At 40.7% G+C, this 18,694-nt stretch overlaps 1 pseudogene and 1 gene segment (V, D, J or C); both read left to right on the top strand.

The window, feature by feature from the left end:
• Positions 1-18,694, top strand: part of LOC116080189 — a 1,139,691-nt gene that overhangs the window by 1,061,930 nt on the left and 59,067 nt on the right.
• LOC116080400 lies at positions 993-1,770 on the top strand (annotated as a pseudogene).

Below are 18,694 nucleotides of genomic sequence, written 5' to 3'. Positions count from 1 at the left end.
TAACTCTAGTGCTACCTGCCCTTGCTAAATCTGACTGGAGCCTGTCCTTCCTGTGATCCTTGTTGTGTAAGAACTCCTCAGTCAAACTGTTTCTGTGATCCTGTGATTCTGGGATCTTGGGATCCTGGGTTTGTTAGATCACCTGGGAGTGTGGCTTTCTCTGGGTGTTGTAGTACTGGCTGTGGAGTTTGCGTCCAAGGTCTGCTCTGGACCCCAGCCCAGACAGACTGGAAGGAACCCGAGTCACTGGGCTGGCAGAGTTCCTGTGTGCCTGGTCCTGCTGGTCCCAGTTACTCCCAGTGCTGGGACAGATGTTGCTTTCTGGTCACCTCTGATCCTGGGTGTGTCAGAGCGCCTGGGAGTGGAGCTTCCTCTGGGTGTTGTGGGACTGGCTGCAGAGCTTGAGCCCAAGGTCTACTCCCACATACCATTTCTTAAATCAATGTAACCTATTCTCTGTGGGCTGAGATTGAAGACAATTACTCAAGTCAAAAAAGCTTTGACTATAGCAAGAAATCTGTATCCAAAAATCGTGCCTACAATTCATTCCCTGGTGCAGCAGAACTGTCAACTCTCAGCTTAGCTACAATGGAGGTAAAATTCTTTGATGATGTGAGGGTCATTGAAGTACAGCCTTATTACAAAGAACTCCAGTGTCTAAAAATTGTTCTTATTTTTGGCTTGTACCACAATAAGAGCCAACATCTTAAGCTCTACTAAAAACAAAACAAACAAACAAAAAGACTTTATCTATTTATGTTTATTTTTAAAATACTAGTAGTGATATATTATTTTAAAGCATACAGTTAAGGCCTTTTCTCCCACCTCGCCATGTGGGAGAAAGGCTGCAGCACAAGGATCGAGTGATTAAAGAATGTCATGGGTTCCATTGGGGAAAGTCCTCCTGAGGAATGTCATCCGGCATACAGATGCTCACAGTAAGATTCAGGAGGAGTCCGACATGTGGAAATGTCATCCGGCATATAGATGCTCACAGTAAGATTCAGGAGGAGTCCGACATGTGGAAAATCAGAGAACTAGGGAAGCAGATGGAGGATGCTTACCAGGGGACCAGAAGGATCACAGTACCCAGCAGCTCAAGTCGGATGCGAAGTGACGGTTTGGATGAAGAAAGTCAGAGAGACTACTGGAGGTCAAAGAATGAATTATCTGGGGCCCTGGAAGATGATTTTCTTAAGGCTAAATCCTGGAACAAGAAGTTATATGATTATGAATCCAATATACCAGACAGATGGGGTCACAGTGGTTATAAAGAGCTGTATCCTGAAGAGTTTGAAACAGACAGTAGTGATCAGCAAGACATTACTAATGGAAAAAAAAACATCTCCCCAGGTAAATCTTCAGCCCATGAATCCCAAAAACATAAGAAGTCAAACAAGTCCCATAAGAAGAAACAGAAAAAACGGTCACACAAAAAATCAGATGAAAAACAAAAAGGAAGCTACGGACATAGCAGCAGATTCCTCAAGTGAGTTCTCAGAGGAAACTCGAGCTTCTAGTGCCAGGAAAAGGAAGCAACCACACAAGAGCAAGAAAAAATCCAGGAAAAAGTCTCCTAAAAAGTCTTTACCGTTAGGGGGAGAAAGTGACACTTCTCAGTCAGATGACGGTTCCGCAGCTAGCAGTTCTGAGGAGATCGAGGAAAGAGACACTAAGAAAACCAAACGGAAAAAGAAAGAGAAGAGCGTCCATGTTCCCATGCCTGGCCCTGAGGTAACGGAGAGGACAAGCAAGCCGGAGGTCTGCTGAGAGCCCAGAGGATGACTACGTGGGAGGGCAGCACTCTTAAAAAGCAGGGTTGCCAGTGACTCCTGCAGCACAGGAGTCTGAAGTCACAGCTGTCCTGCCACAGTCACCTTTCTTCCTGTTTTGGCTTGTTAATCGCCATCCCCTTTTGTTAATAGGGAATCTGGTATTTTGTTAAGGTTTCTTTAAAAAAAAAAAAAAAAAGATTTATTTATTTATTTTATGTGTATGAGTACACTGTAGCTGTACTAGATGGCCATGAGCCATCATGTGGCTGTTAGGAATTGAACTCAGGACTGCCCCGCTCGCTCCAGCCCGCTCGCTCCAGCCCGCAGTTGTGCCCTATAGGCAGCTAGTTTACTTAGTGAGGAAATAGTTAAAAGAACAAACTTTTCCCCTTCATGGTAATATCTACAGATGAGTGCTAAGGAACCGAGGGTTTTCAGCCTAATTTCCCTGCTGCTCAGGGTCTACAGCTACATTTAGCGTAACCCAAACATAACAGTAACTGGATAGTAAATGTTTTTCTAGTTCCATTGCTATATATTGCCTACATAGGCTTGTGTTTGAAATTTTTTAGTTGTCCTATCTATCAAATGGAAACAATTAGGAAGTAGTAGTGTTGCCAATGATGCTTTCAAAGAGATTCAGGGCATCAGCCATCTAAATATCTGTGTTTTTTTTTTCCTTTTTGCTGAGTTGGAGATTGAACCGGAAGGCCTTGCATACACTAGGCAAGTGCTCTACCATTGAGCCATACCCCCAGTCCTATTGTTTTCCTTGTTCATTTCTAATTCTATTAATGGGTTTTAGATTTTCCCTGAAACCAGTTGAATCAATTCCAAAATGAAACACACTTCTCGGGGACATACCCACTTCCCAGTCTAACTTTGTGTTTTGATTATCAAGAACATATTATTTCCCCCTGCTGTCTACTGTGATCCTGACATTAAAAGAAACCAAAATACCACTGGAAAGTGGCTAGTAGAACAGTTGGCTTTTCATTAAGAGGAAAGATAAAGTAACATCGTCAGATTTTTTGTTTTTGAGGTTGTCACTTTGGTACTGAGTGAAATGCACAAAAACTCAAGACTAGGTCATGGTTCTACACTAATTGAGTTCTAGGGCAGGTTAACTAACCTCCCTGGCCTTACTTTTTGCATGTGTAATACAAAGATACTTCATGGTTAGCATGACAGACACCAGCAATAGAATATGACAATGCTGACATCCCATGAAGTGGCATTTTATAGTTATAATTAAATTTGTGCTCTTTATGGAACATATTTCTAATAAAGTGCTTGTTCTTAAAGTATATGGTTGGCCAGATGTGCCCTATCCCTTGATTATGAACAGGTGCCGCCTTTTGGGATACTGAAGCACTAGACTTTAGTACTCAAGCGCCAGTCCCATGCTATATATGTTCTTTCCCTTGGCTTTAGTGGAGGGAGAATCTAGTTACCACCTCATAACCTTCTAGAAGCAAGTGATATCTTCGTCGGAAGTATTTTTGGGCGTGCATTTTAATGACGTTTTGTGCTACAAATGTGCTGATTCTAAGCACAGACTCAAGAAGATGGTCCTGCAAAGTAAGGTACTTCCAAGTTTGAGCTTTGACCTTACCTACCTCCTATACCCACAGATTTTTCCTCAAGGAAAGCACATTTTGTCTGATTTTAAACACCCCCACCACCACCAGGTTCCATTTTTTTCTTGGTCATATTTCTTTTTTATAAGCAATAAAATTGTTTCTGTTCTAAAAAAATAATAAAATAAAATAAAATTAATATGTTTGGAGTTGTTTCAAATTTATACTGAGACAAATGTATGTATTTTCAGTATTGCTGTAGACAAGCATCTACATAAGACTGTTCAATTGATTGTTGTTTTATATCAACAATTTTTATAATACTCATTTTTATTGTTATAATATTTTATAAATTTTAAAGAATATGACAAAATAAAAAAAAATGAAAGGTAAAATTGGGTGGTCAGGGAGGGGAGAGGATCAGGAAGGACTTGGGGAAGGGAAAAATGTGATAAGAATATATTAAAATTTTAAAACTCAACCCTCTCTGCCCCTTCCTTGCAAGTGGAGAGCCATCCTTCAGGAAGTACTTTAACCCAGAGAGTGCTTTAACCCAGGGACTCAGGCCATACCAGCTGGGAGGCACAGGCCTCACAAGTCTCAGAGCAGGGTGGCAGGGGACAGGATCATCTCAACCTGCAGTGGATCCACACCCTCTCTTCCCCTTCCCTGCAAGCTGAGAGCCAGCCTTCAGGGAGTGCTTTAACCCAGGGAATCTGGTGAGATCGCCATTTTCTCTCTGGTGACTTTCTAAGGTGGGACCAGACAGGAGGCACAGGCCTCACAAGTCTCAGGGCAGCCTGGTCAGGATCATTTCTGCCTCAGACCACACCTAGGAAGGACAACAGACCGACAGACCTCTCTGCACCTTTCCCAAAAGTGGAGATCCTGTCTCCAGGGTGTGCTCTGACCCCAGGACTCAGGACGGACAACTGACCCACAGCCATCTGCGCCTGGGATTTACCAGAGGAAAGATGATCTCCCAGAAGTTGTGACACCAGCTTACAGACCCACAGGAGGAACAAGCTCTAGTCAGAGACAGCAAGAACATCTAACACCAGAGATCAACACATGGCAAAAGGCAAAGGTAAGAATCCTACCAACAGAAACCAGGACTACTTGGCTTCATCAGAACCTAGTACTCCCACCACAGCAAGTCCTGGATATCCCAAAACACCAGAAAAGCAAGATTTGGATCTAAAATCATATCTCACAATGGTGCTAGAGGAATTTAAGAAGGACATGAATAACTCCCTTAAAGAAATACAGGAGGACACAGGTAAAGAGGTACAAGCCTTTAAAGAGGAAACACAAAAATCCCTTAAGGAATTACAGGAAAACACAAACAAACAGGCAAAGGAATTGAGCAAAACCATCAAGGACATAAAAATGGAACTAGAAAAAATTAAGAAATCACAAAGAGAGACGACTCTGGAGTTAGAAATGTTAGGAAAGAAGTCAGGAAACATAGACGCAAGCATCACCAACAGAATATAAGAGATAGAAAAGAGAATCTCAGGGTCAGAAGACACCTTAGAAAACATTGAAACAACAGTCAAAGAAAATGCAAAATGCGAAAAGATCCTAACCTAAAATATGCAGGAAATCCAGAACACAATGAGAAGACCAAACCTAAAGATAATAGGTATAGAAGAGAATGAAGACTCCCAATGTAATGGGCCAGTAAATATCTTCAACAAAATTATAGAAGAAAACTTTCCTAACCTAAAGAAAGAGATGCCCATGAACATACAAGAAGCCTATAGAACTCCAAATAGACTGGACCAGAAAAGAAATTCCTCCCACCACATAATAGTCAAAACACCAAATGCACAAAACAAAGCATACTAAAAGCAGTAAGGGAAAAAGGTCAAGTAACATATAAAGTCAGGCCTATCAGAATTACACCAGACTTCTCGCCAGAGACTATGAAAGCCAGAAGATCATGGGTTGATGTAATATAAACCCTAAGAGAACACAAATGCCAGGCTACTATACCCAGGAAAACTCTCAATTACCATAGATGGAGAAACCAAAGTATTCTATGAAAACACCAAATTCACATAATATATTTCCACAAATCCAGCCCTTCAAAGGGTAATAAATGGAAAACTCCAACACAAGGAGGGGAACTACACCTCTACAAAAGCAAAAATGTAATCTTCCAACAAAACTAAAAGAAGATAGCCACATGAACAGAATTCCAACTCTAACAACAAAAATAACAGGAAGCAACAATTACTTTTCCTTAATATCTATTAATATCAATGGACTAAATTCCCCAGTAAAAAGACATAGACTATCAGATTGGATATGTAAACAGGACCCAAAATTTTGTGGCATACAGGAAACCCACCTCAGTGACAAAGACAGACACTATCTCAGAATAGTGGCTGGAAAACAATTCTCCAAGCCAATGGTCCCAAGAAAAAAGCTGGAATAGCCATTCTAATATCAAATAAAATCGACTTTCACCCTAAAGTGATCAAAAAAGATAAGGAGGGACACTTCATATTCATCAAAGGTATGATCTACCAAGATGAATTCTCAATTCTGAACCTCTATGCTCCAAATCAAAGGGCATCTACATTCATAAAAGAAACTTGACTAAAGCTCAAAGCACACATTACACAGCACACAATAATAGTGGGAGATTTCAACACCACACTCTCTGCAATGGACAGATCATGGAAACAGAAACTAAACCAGGACACAGTGAGACTAACAGAAGTTATGAAACAGATGGATTTAACAGATATCTATAGAACTTTTTATCCTAAAACAAAAGGATATACCTTCTTCTCACCACCTCATGGCACCTTCTCCAAAATTGACCATATAATAGGTCTCAAATCAGGGCTCAACGGATACAATAAGATTGAAATAATTCCTTGTATCCTATCAGATCACCATGGACTAAGGCTGCTCCTCAATAACAACATAAACAATAGAATGCACACATACACGTGGAAGCTTAACAACACTCTACTCAATGATAAGTTGGTCAAGGAAGGAATAAAAAAAAAGAAATTAAAGACTTTCTACAGTTTAATGAAAATGAAGCAACAACATACCCAAACTTATGGGACACAATGAAAGCAGTCCTAAGAGGAAAACTCATAGTTCTGAGTGCCCCCAAAAAGAAACTGGAGAGCGCATAAACCAACAATTTGACAGCACACCTGAAAGCGCTAGAACAAAAAGAAGCAAATTCACCCAAAGGCAAGACTCAAGGCTGAAATCAACCAAATAGAAACAAAAAGAACTATACAAAGAATCAACCAAACCAGGAGCTGGTTCTTTGAGAAAGTCAACAAAATAGATAAACCCTTAGCCAGACTAACTAGAGGGCACAGAGATAGTTTCCTAATTAACAAGATCAGAATTGAAAAGGGAGACATAACAACAAACACTGAGGAAATCCAGAAAATCATGAGATCCTACTACAAAAGCCTATACTCAACAAAACTGGAAAACCTGGGTGAAATGGACAATTTTCTAGACCAATACCAGGTACCAAAGTTAAATCAAGATCAGATCAACAATATAAACAGTCCCAATCTGCTAATGAAATAGAAACAGTCATTAATAGTCTCCCAACCAAAAAAAGTCCAGAACCAGATGGATTTAGTGCAGAGTTTTATCAAACCTTCAAAGAAGAACTAATACCAATACTCCTCAAACTATTCCACAACATAGAAAGAGAAGTACTCTACCCAATTCATTTCGTGAAGCCACAATTACCCTTATACCTAAACCACACAAAGACCTAACGAGAAAAGAAAACTTCAGACCAATTTCCCTTATGAATATCGATGCAAAAATATTCAATAAAATTCTTGCAAACCGAGTCAAAGAACACATCAAAATGATCATCGACCATGATCAAGTAGGCTTCAGCCCAGGGATGCAAGGATGGTTCAATATACGGGAATCTATCCACGTAATTCACTATATAAACAAATGCAAAGAAAAAAACCATATGATCATCTCACTAGATGCTGAGAAAGCATTTGACAAAATCCAACCTCCTTTCATGATAAAAGTCTTGGAAAGATCAGGAATTCAAGGCCCATACTTAAATATAGTAAAAGCAATATACAGAAAAAGCAGTAACCAACATCAAACTAAATGCAGAGAAACTTGAAACAATCCCACTAAAATCAGGGACTAGACAAGGCTGCCCACTCTCTCCCTATCTATTCAATATTGTTCTTGAAGTTCTAGCCAGAGTAATTAGACAACAAAAGGAGATCAAGGGGATATTAATTGGAAAGGAAGAAGTCAAATTATCATTATTTGCTGATGATATGATACTACACTTAAGTGACCCCAAAAATTCCACCAGAGAGCTCCTAAACCTGATAAACAACTTCAGCAAAGTAGCTGGATATAAAATTAACTCAAGCAAAGCAGAGGCCTTCCTATACACAAAGGATAGACAGGCAGTGAAAGAAATTAGGGAAACAACACCCTTCACAATAGTTACAAATAATATAAAATACCTTGGTCTAACTCTAACTAAGCAAGTAAAAGATCTGTTTGACAAGAACTTTAAGTTTCTGAAGAAGGAGATTGAAGAAGATCTCAGAAGATGGAAAGATCTCCCATGCTCGTGGATTGGCAGGATTAATATAGTAAAAATGGCCATCTTACCGAAGGCAATCTACAGATTCGATGCAATCTCAAAATTCCAACTCAATTCTTCACAGACTTAGAAAGAGCAATCTGCAAATTCATCTGAAATAACAAAAAACCCAGGATAGTCAAAACTATTCTCAACAATAAAGGAACCTCTGCTGGAATCACAATCCCGGACCTTAAGCTGTACTACAGAGCAATTGTGATAAAAAAACTGCATGGTATTGGTACAGTGACAGGCAGGAAGATCAATGGCACTGAATTGAAGACCCAGAAATAAACCAACGCACCTATGGTCACTTAATCTTTGACAAAGGAGCTAAAACCATACAGTAGAAAAAAGACAGCATTTTCAACAAATGGTGCTGGCTCAACTGGCGGTTAGCATGTAGATAAATGCAAATCGATCCCTTCCTATCTCCTTGTACAAAGCTCAAGTCCAAGTGGATCAGGGACCTCCACATCAAACCAGATACATTGAAACTAATAGAAAAGAAAGTGGGGAAGAGCCTGGAGCACATAGGCACAGGGGGAAATTTCCTGAAGAGGACGCCAATAGTTTCTGCTCTAAGATCAAGAATTGACAAATGGGACCTCATAAAGTTGCAAAGCTTCTGTAAGGCAAAAGACACTGTCAATGGGACAAAACGGCAACCAACGAATTGGGAAAAGACCTTTACTAATCCTATATCTGATAGAGGGCTAATATCCAATGTATACAAAGAACTCAAGAAGTTAGACTCCAGAGAACCAAATAACCCTATTAAAAAATGAGGTACAAAAAAAAAAGAGAGAGAGAAAAAAAAATGAGGTACAGAGCTAAACAAAGAATTCTCAGCTGAGGAATACCAAATGGTTGTGAAGCACCTAAAGAAATGTTCAACATTCTTAGTCATCAGGGAAATGCAAATCAAAACAACCCTGAGATTTCACCTCACACCAGTCAGATTGGCTAGGATAAAAAACTCAGGTGACAGCAGGTGCTGGAGAGGTTGTGGAGAAAGAGGAACTCCTTCATTGCTGGTGGGATTGCAAGCTGGTACAACCACTCTGGAAATCAGTTTGGTGGTTCCTCTGGAAATTGGGCATAGTTCTACCAGAGGACCCAGCTATACCATGCCTGGGCATATACCCAGAAGATGCTCCAACATGTAATAAGGACACATGCTCCACCATGTTCATAGCAGCCTTATTTATAATAGCCAGAAACTGGAAACAACCCAGATGTCCCTCAATAGAGGAGTGGATACAGAAATTGTGGTACATCTACACAATGGAGTACTACTCAGCTATTAAAAACAATGAATTGATGAAATTCTTAGGGAAATGGATGGATCTAGAGAATATCATCCTGAGTGAAGGTACCCAGTCACAAAAGAACACACATGGTATGCACTCTCTGATAAGTGGTTAATAGCCCAGAAGTTCGGGATACAGGAAGAACAACCCACAAACAACAAGAAACTCAAGAAGAAGGAAGACCAAAATGTGGACATTTCATTCCTGCTTAAAAGGGAGAACAAAATACTCACGAAAGAAGTTGCAGAGACTAACTATGGAGCAGATACTGAAGGAAGGGCACTCCAGCCCGATATAGCCGTCTCCTGAGAGGATCTGACAGTACCTGACTAATACAGAAGTAGAGGCTCACAGCCATCCATTGAACTGAGTACAGGGTCCCCAATGAAGGAGTTAGAGAAAGGACCCAAGGAGCTGAAGGGTTTGCAGCCCCTTAGGACAAACAACAATATGAACTAACTTGTACCCTCAGAGATCCCAGGGACTCAACCACTAACCAAGGAGTACACATGGTGGGACTGATTGCTCTGGCAGCATGTGTATAGTAGAGGATTACAAAGTCAGTCATAATTGGGAGGAGAGGCCCTTGGCCCTATGAAGGTTCTGTGCCCCAGTGTAGGGGAATGCCAGGGCGAATAAATGGGAGAGGGTGGGGTGGCAAGCAGGGGTTTGTTCTTGGTTTTTTTTTTTTTGAGGGGAAACTGGGAAAGGAGAAATCATATGATGGGTAAATAAAGAAAATATCTAATAAAAAATATAAATAAATAAATAAATTTAAGTATAACACACACACACACAAACTATCAACTAGGGGCCACACTGCTTTTGTGAAGGAGATGTGTCTGGCTCCCAGAAGCCCTGTCACAGCTCAGTCACCTGTTATCCAGGTTTCTGACCTCCACAAGCACTTGCACTCAAATGGAAATGCACAAACTCAATCATATACACAGAATTTAAAATAAAATAAGTTTTTTAAAAAAACTTTTAAAGAAGAAAAGTATAATAAAAAAAAAACTTTAAAAAACAGAAAAAAGAAAACAAACATAGGATTGGCCTCAAGAATAGACACATTGATCAATGGGATCAAACTGAAGACCCAGACATAAATCCACATACTTATGGACACCTGGTTTTTGATAAATAGGCAGAAATACACACTGGAAAAAAGACAGCATCTTCAACAAATGGTGTTAGTCAAACTGGATAGCTGCATGTAAAAGGATCCAAATAGAACCATATTTATCTCCCCATACAAAATTCAACTGTAAATGGATCCAGGTCCTCAACATAAAACAAGACACACTGAATCTGATAGAAGAGAAAGTGAGGAACAGCATTGAATTCGTTGGTACAGGAAGAGACTTTCTGATCAAAACACCATTAGCACAAGCACTCAGATACATAATTAATAAATAGGACCTACTGTATGGCCAAGGGCACCATCATTCAGACAAAGCAAAAGCTTGCAGAATAGGAAAAGGGTTTTACCAACTATGCATCTGATAGAGGACTGATATCCAAAATATATAAAGAACTGAAAAAATGGACATCAAGAAAAAATGTAATCCAATTTAAAATAGTTATTTAAACAATATTCTCAAAAGAAGGAACTCAAAGGCTGAAAAACATTTAAAGAAATATTCAACATCTTTAGTAATCAAGAAAGTACAAATCAAAAGTACTCTGAGGTTTCATTTTTATACTTGTCAGAATATCTAATATCAAAAAATTAAAACCCAAACCAAATGACAGCTCATACTAGTAAGGCTGTGGAGTAAGAGGAATACTCAATCATTGCTTGTGGCAATGCAAGCGTGTATACAGCAACTACAGAAATCAGTATGGCAGTTCCTCAGAACAGTGAGAATCAAGCTACCTCAAAACCCAACTATACTACTCATGGGTGTATACGCAGAACAGATGCTGCCGCTTGAGAGTGGATTATAGCCTGATAACTTGTAATAGAGAATAGAGTCTGGGGAAAGTGGCCTCCACTGCACTGGTACAAGGTGACAGCCTTTCTAAGGCAAATCAGGGGACTAGGGAAAGAAAGATGGAGCTCAATAGTGTCAGGGTGGTGCATTCCCAAGGTGGAGTTTTGCAGCTGGAACATCCTAAGACACAGGTTCAACTGTTAGAAACTGTTTGGGTCTATGTAGGTCCTGGCAGAGGATTGTGATGGAGACTCAGGGGCTGGACTGGTCAGAAGACCTGTGCAGCTGCAGCTGCAGTGTAGACCTGGCTAGCAATGCAGCTGCAGCTTCTGCTGTTGTGAGAGAAGCATTCTACCTGGGACTGGGAAGCATCTCACTCCTGTGAGTGACATGTCTGCTTTGGGAGCCACACAATGACAGACAATAAAGTATGCCATGTGACTCATAACCAGCACCTACTGCACAGTGGGCTGCAGGGAGTCAGCTGGGCTAATGCCAGATGTTGGGACATAGTTACAGCTACAGAGCAGTAAGGATCTGGGGTACAAGGGAATGTCCCTGTCCTGGACCTTTGAGAGCTAACCAGGCCTCTATAAATCTCAGGACCAGGATATGGCCAAACCAGCCTCACTCTACAGTAAGCAAGACAGGTGATTAAGCCCTTTGAGTTCATATCAGTTAAGTTTAGACACTGGCAAGGCAGGCAACTTCCCTGAGGCCCTACAGTAAAAGCTTCTCAGAAGAATCTTGGGTACTCATCTCTGACACCCTGAAAAAGTCTAATCTTGATGTGGTTTCAGCCATAAGGGACACATTGGCTTCCAGCAGAATGATAGTTTATTTGTTTTCAGGGTAAACTCTTGTGTATCCCAGGCTGGCCTCTGATTTTTTTATATAGCCAAGGATCACTTTGAATTTCTGACCCATCTTCTTTCACATATGCAGTACCAGAATCACAGGCTTGCATTCACCACACCTGGTTTATATGATGGCAGTGATCAAACCTAGAGCTTTCTACTGCTAGGCATATGCTGTGCCAACAAGACACACCACGGGACTAACACTTCAACGACATCTCGTGAGATAGCAAACAGAGAAGACTGGTTGGACATGGATTTAAGGCAACAGAAAGTCTTTATTAGCCAACCGGTGACTACACTGGGTGTTCAGGATCCCAGTGTAGCCCTGAGCTTTCCTCAGGGTGAGATTTTAAGTACAAAACTTATGTTCTGGGTTGACATACTTCAGTTAACAAGAACACTTAGCCAGAAGCAGAACCACAGGAGCCAAACAGCAAGGTTAGTGTATTTACAAACTCTCCTAGAACTGTATGGATTTTAGTGGATTAGGTCTTTCTTTTAGTTTTGGCAAGTGGTACTGTTATCTTATTAGAGTGTTACTGCTGTGAACAGAAACTATGACTTAGGCAACTCTTACAAGGACAACATTTAATTGGGGCTGGCTTACAGGTTCAGAGGTTGAGTCTGTTATCAGCAAGGTGGGAGCATGGCAGCACCCAGGCGGGCGTGGTGCAGGAGGAGCTGAGAGTTCTACATCTTCATCTGAAGGCTGCTAGTGGAATACTGACTTCCAGGCAGCTAGGATGAGGGGCTTAAAGCCCATGCCCACAATAAGGCCACGCCTCCTAATAGTGCCACTCCCTGGGCCAAGCGTATACAAACCACTGCATTCCATTCACTGGCCCTCAGAGGTTTGTTCAAACACATGAGTCTATGGGGGCCATACCTAGTCATAGCATAATAAAAAATTACTTCCAACTTCCAAAGTTCTCATAATCTATAGGAGTCTGAACAATGTTAAAAGTCCAAAGTTCAAAGTCTCTTCCAAGATTCATCCAATCACATAACTGTAATCCCCAAAGCAAGACAGGGAAGCAGCTGGGCAAACTCCAAACTCTGCATCTCCATCAGATCTCCAACTCCTTTTTCATCTTTGTTGACTGCCACAAACTTCTTTCTCTTGGGTGGGTTCTACTCCCTGCTAGCAGCTTTACTCAGCAGATATCTCATGACTCTGGCATCTATGGGTCTCCAAGTCAACTTCAATTTCACAGATTCTTGTTCCAGTGTCTGAGATCCACACATGAGCTTCTGGGCTCCTCCAAAGGGCTTGGCTCACTTCTCCCGCTCTGCCCTCTGTAGCACTCTAAGCTCTGGTTGACTCCACTCCACTGCTGCTGCTGTGCTTGGTGGTCATCCCATAGTACTGGCATTTCCAATATGCTGTGGTCTTTTCCTGCAACTAGGCTTCACCAATAGCCTCTAATAGGCTCTCTTAATGGTGCCAAACGTCAACTTCTTTGCATGGCCCCTTCAGTCTTGGCCTGTCAACTGCAACTGAGACTGTACCTTTACCAGTGGCCTTCCCTGGCCTTTCACAGTGCCAAGCCTCCGCTGTTCTCCATGGCCCCATCAAAACTTCAAAACCAGTACCACCTGGGTGACTCTTACAGCTGACCAGGTCCAGCTGTAGCATGAGGTACAACCTTGGCTGTCTCTGGAACACAGCTTCTTTGTGCTCTCAGAAAACACTTCTCAGATTTCACCTCAGTGATGCTGGTCCCTTCTTAATCACCACTAATTTTTTTAGCTCTAGCTAACCAGCATCAGCATTATTCCAGTGGTACCTCTATTCTTGACTCTAAAGCCAGAGCCACATGACTGAAGCTGCTGAGTTCTGGAGCTTTGCTGCTTGCTGGGGCTGGAACATGACCCCCTTACACTATTACCAGTTTTATGTTTTCCAACACCTTCACTGCCTAAGCTTGGCTGTCCTAGAACTTGCTCTATAGATTGACCTTGAACTCAGAGACCTTCACGGCTCTGTCTGCTGAATGCTGGGATTAAAGGTGTGTACCACCATGTGTGGACTTAAGCTTTTCTTCATCTAGAACTTGCTCTGTCCCAGTCTGACCTTAAACTCAGAGAGCTGCTTGGGTTTGCCTCCTGGGATTAAACGTGTGCCACCATACCTGAGCCTAAGCTTTTTGAAGCCACTGTTCCTCAAGATCCAGGTCAAAAGTTTATGTCTTCCAGTCTCAAAATCTGGATCAAAATTTGGATACAGGGGACAAAAATGTGCCCTTCATTTCTAGATTGTATGTAATTGCAGATTGAAAGTCCAAATTATTCCTTATTCAGCTGCAAATACAAACAGTAAGCTTAGCTGGGTGGGATCTTGCCCTGAGATCACCACTCCCTTAATCTTTTTATCTCCTTGAACATGGGATTCAGCTACATTTCACTTCCTGGTGTTCCTTTATTACTTGAATCATATATTCTATATTTTTACTTTCTTAGCTTGCTACACTTGTTCAAAACACTCTTTATGAGACTTAACAAGAGAACAATGTCTCTGTTGGGCTTTTTTGAGACTTCCTTTGTTAATTTCTTTACCTTAGCCTCAGGTAGACTCTTCAGACAAGGGCAAAAAGCAATCACATTCTTCACCAAAATATCACAAGAACAGTCTCTCAGTTACAAACTAACATTCTTCTCCTTGAACCAGGCCCCATACAGTTCAAATAACCCTTGGCACCAATGCCTTCCATAGGATGGTCCATTAAGCCCCACTTAAAACATTCCACTGCTTTTCAAATCCAAAGTCCCAAAATCCACATTCTTCCAAACAAAAACATGGTCATGCCCATCGCAGCAATGTCCCACTCCTGCTACCAACTTCTGTCTTAGGGTTTCCATTGCTGTGAAGAGACACCATGACCAAGGCAACTCTTAGAAAGGACACCATTTAAATGGAGCTAGCTTACAGGTTCAGAGGTTTACTCCATTATCATCAAGGCATGAAGCATGGCAGCATCCAGGAAGGCATGTCACTGGAGAAACTGAGAGTTCTACATCTTGTTCCAAAGGCAAGTTGTAGAAGACTCTGTCTTCCAGACTAGGAGAAGGGTTGCAAAGCCCACCATCACAGTGACGTAATTCTTCCAACAAGACCACACCTCTCAATAGTGCCGCTCCCTGGGTCAAGCATATTCAAACCACCACAGAGCCCATTCAGCTTCCCCAGGAGCACTCCCTACTTCATCTTCATATCCTAGTACACAACTACAGGAAGCCACACCCAGAACCCCAGAAGTTCTCTGCTCTACCAGAGGCCACACCGGTACTTAGAATCCCAGAATGCCATGCCAGCTTCCAGAATCCCACAATTCCAGACACAGCACTGACACCCAAAACCCCAGAGGTCACACCCAGCAGAGACACTCTACTGAACCTGAGGAACTCACCAGTCACCATAACCACAGGCAGCTCATGCCAGAAGAATAGAAAAGAAACAGAACTCAAGGTGGGGGAGGGGGAGAAACAGATATAAAACAAAGATAAACTCAGAAATTGGTATCTAAACCTACGATCGAGAACACATCAAAAAGATCATCTTCCATGAACTAGTAGACTTCATCACAGACATACAGGGATGGTTCAACATATGTAAGTCTATCAATGTAATCCACCATATAAACAAATGAAAAAAAAAAGACTACATGATCAGCTCATTAGATACTGAAAAAATCTTTAACAAAACTCTGTGTGATAAAGGTCTTGGACAGATCAGGGATACAATGGACATACCTAACCATAATAGAAAGCAATTTACAGCAAAGATATAGCCAATCACAAATTACATGGAGAGAAAATTAAAGCTATTCTACTATATCCAGGGAAAATAAATGGTTGTCCACTATCTCCATATCTAATCAATATAATACTTGAAGTTCTAGCTAGAGCAATCAGACAACTAAAGGAGATCAAGATGTTACAAACTGGAAAGTCAAAATGTTCCTATTTGCAGAAGATATGATAATACATATAAGAAGCATAAGGAACCCAAAAATTCTACCAACTCTTACAGCTGCTAAAACTTCAATGAAGTAGCTGGATACGAGAGTAACTCAAAGAAAGTCAGCAGCCCTCTTGTATACAAATGATAACTGGGGTGACAAACAACTCATGGAAACTGTGCCCTTTACACTAGAGACAAATAAATATAAAATATCTTGGAATGATTCTAAACTGGAACCTATGAGGGTTACTGCTGCAGGAAATATTAAAAAGAACAGCAATATTCCACGCTACACCCCAAGCACCAGCAGGCCACATGGCTCCAGTGGGGTATTCTCATCTCAGCAGATTCTCTGGCCTAGAGCTCCAAAGAGATCTCCACCCAACTCCCTAAGTTCCCTTGGTGGGTCATTGCCACACCAGCCCCATGCAATGACTGCCCACCTCGCAGTTAGCTGCCACAATTCCCAGTAACCCAGTAAAATAAAAACTCTAGAAGCTTATAATTAATCAGATTTATATATCAATAAATTCTCAATACACAATAATTTCAGAGCCAATTGATAATGATACAAGCTGCCCACCTAGATTAGACAAGTTTTCTCAATTATTCTACCTCTATATTATATTATAGCTACCCGTGGCTATTCAAAGTCCTGTTAGTCCTCCATCTTCTTCCTTCCATCTGTGTTACTCCCTGTCCCTGCAACTCTTAGCTCTGCCTCCCTTTTCCATGTCCAATCACAGGCTTCTTGTTGTAATAATAATTAATTTAATTGGACAGGGAAAATCCTGCTACATATTGCCCTTTCTGTTCAAATAAAAAAAACTTTTCTCTCAAATATAAATTGAGCACAACTGTTATCATTTTGTAATTTATAAGGTACAAAGTAGACCTAACACCCAGTCTATCAATTTTGTCAATAAAAATAGAACACTCTGTCATCTATCCTAACTTAAAAAACATAATTCTACACCTGACTTATGTCCTGGCTTAGATTGTATGCCACCTGAAAACCATCCTCTCAAATCTGTTCTCTCAATGTTAAATAGCCTGGGATGGCTATGAGACTATAGGTAGTCTTTCAACCCCATCAGAAATCTGAGAATAGCCAACATTATCTGAAGATATAGGAAGCCTAACACAGCTTCCAGAACTGAGACAAGTTGTAGAAACAGCAGCTGACTACCCATACAGCCCCAGTAAGTCAGGAAGCTGGAGCCTCAGTCGTCAGCCTTCTGGCCCAGGATCATCTGACAGACCTTGAAAAATAGGAATTGTTAAGGACTAGCCTATTCTGTCTCAGCAGAACTAAGCTGTCCTAACCTGTAAATTGTGTCCTTTCAAGAACAGTACAGGTCTGCAGGAGAGAATAGGGAATTTCTGCCAAGTGGCCACCTAGGCACAATGTACAACCTCACCTAGAGGTAAGATGCTCAGTTGCTTCTTTGAATCCATGAATGGGAAACTGTTAGAAGCAGATTTGTCTCAACAACAGATGAATAATAACATTAAGTGTCACATTTTGTGGATTTCTGACGTTTTTGAAAACCAACTATCTATGTAAAGTAATCTGGACCATTGTCCATTAATTGCCCTCAGCTATTTCTAATTAAAATAACTGAAAATACCCTAGCAATGAACTAGGAGCCATGAATTTCCTATTTGGCCCTTAACTCACAGGCTTAAACATCTCAGTTTAAGCCTGGTATTTATAGAATGCCAGTTTATAATGGCATTTATAGAATGGGTCCAAGCCTTGTACTTATAAAAGTTATGTATCAATAGAAGAAATTTATACCAATGAAACCTTAATTCTGTATCAAAATAAATTTTGTACCAAAATAAGAAATTATAACTACAACTTAGTAACAATTATAAAGATTTCTACCAAAGGAGATTATGGCTATACAATTAATTCTAGCTATTTCCTTCCTGTTCAAATTATGACCATTTCTAAATTCCCTAGAAAGGCAACCTTAGAATAACCACCTCCAGCCCCAAAGCCTAGGGAACTGGGACAATGACTCTTCATAACTTCTTCAAGCTGAATATGGGATTGGAGATATTTTTGAAAGGGGGAAAGGGAAGGATAGGGAAAATGGGGGAGTTGGTTGGCCTTAAGAAGGACATACCAATGATTGTATTAGTCTTTGATGTCTGTGTCCTGACTGGATCCAGCTGAAAGTCCAAACCATCAGGAGGTAAGCAGGTCAATTCAGCATGTCTGACAATGATACTCACCAAGGCTGTATATTCTGTAATATACAAATCTCAAAACAAAATTTTAGTGTCATCAAGATAACTTTTTTGTTTGATTCTCTGGAATCTAGTTCTCTGGGGGTCTCCCTTTGTCATACCTGATCCATATTACTCTGGAAGGTGTATAGACACTAATCCCCTTTTCTAAAAATGCAAAAGACAAAACCTTTCTCACAAATCAGCGTAGCCTTGAGCCACTAACCAGAAAAATCTTTATATTGGCCTCTCGCCCAAAGGAATAATATAACCACAAAACTCAAAATCACACCCATTTTTTTCCTTTTGTATATTATAATTTTTGTCATTAATCTTTCTTTTCCTTTTTTTCTTTTTTTATTACATATTTTCTTTATTTACATGTCATATGATTTCTCCTTTCCCA

Source organism: Mastomys coucha, unplaced genomic scaffold, assembly GCF_008632895.1.
Source record: "Mastomys coucha isolate ucsf_1 unplaced genomic scaffold, UCSF_Mcou_1 pScaffold6, whole genome shotgun sequence".
Taxonomy (NCBI): Eukaryota; Metazoa; Chordata; class Mammalia; order Rodentia; family Muridae; genus Mastomys; species Mastomys coucha.
Note: the sequence above shows the minus strand (reverse complement) of the source record. Positions and strands in the feature narration are given on the sequence as shown.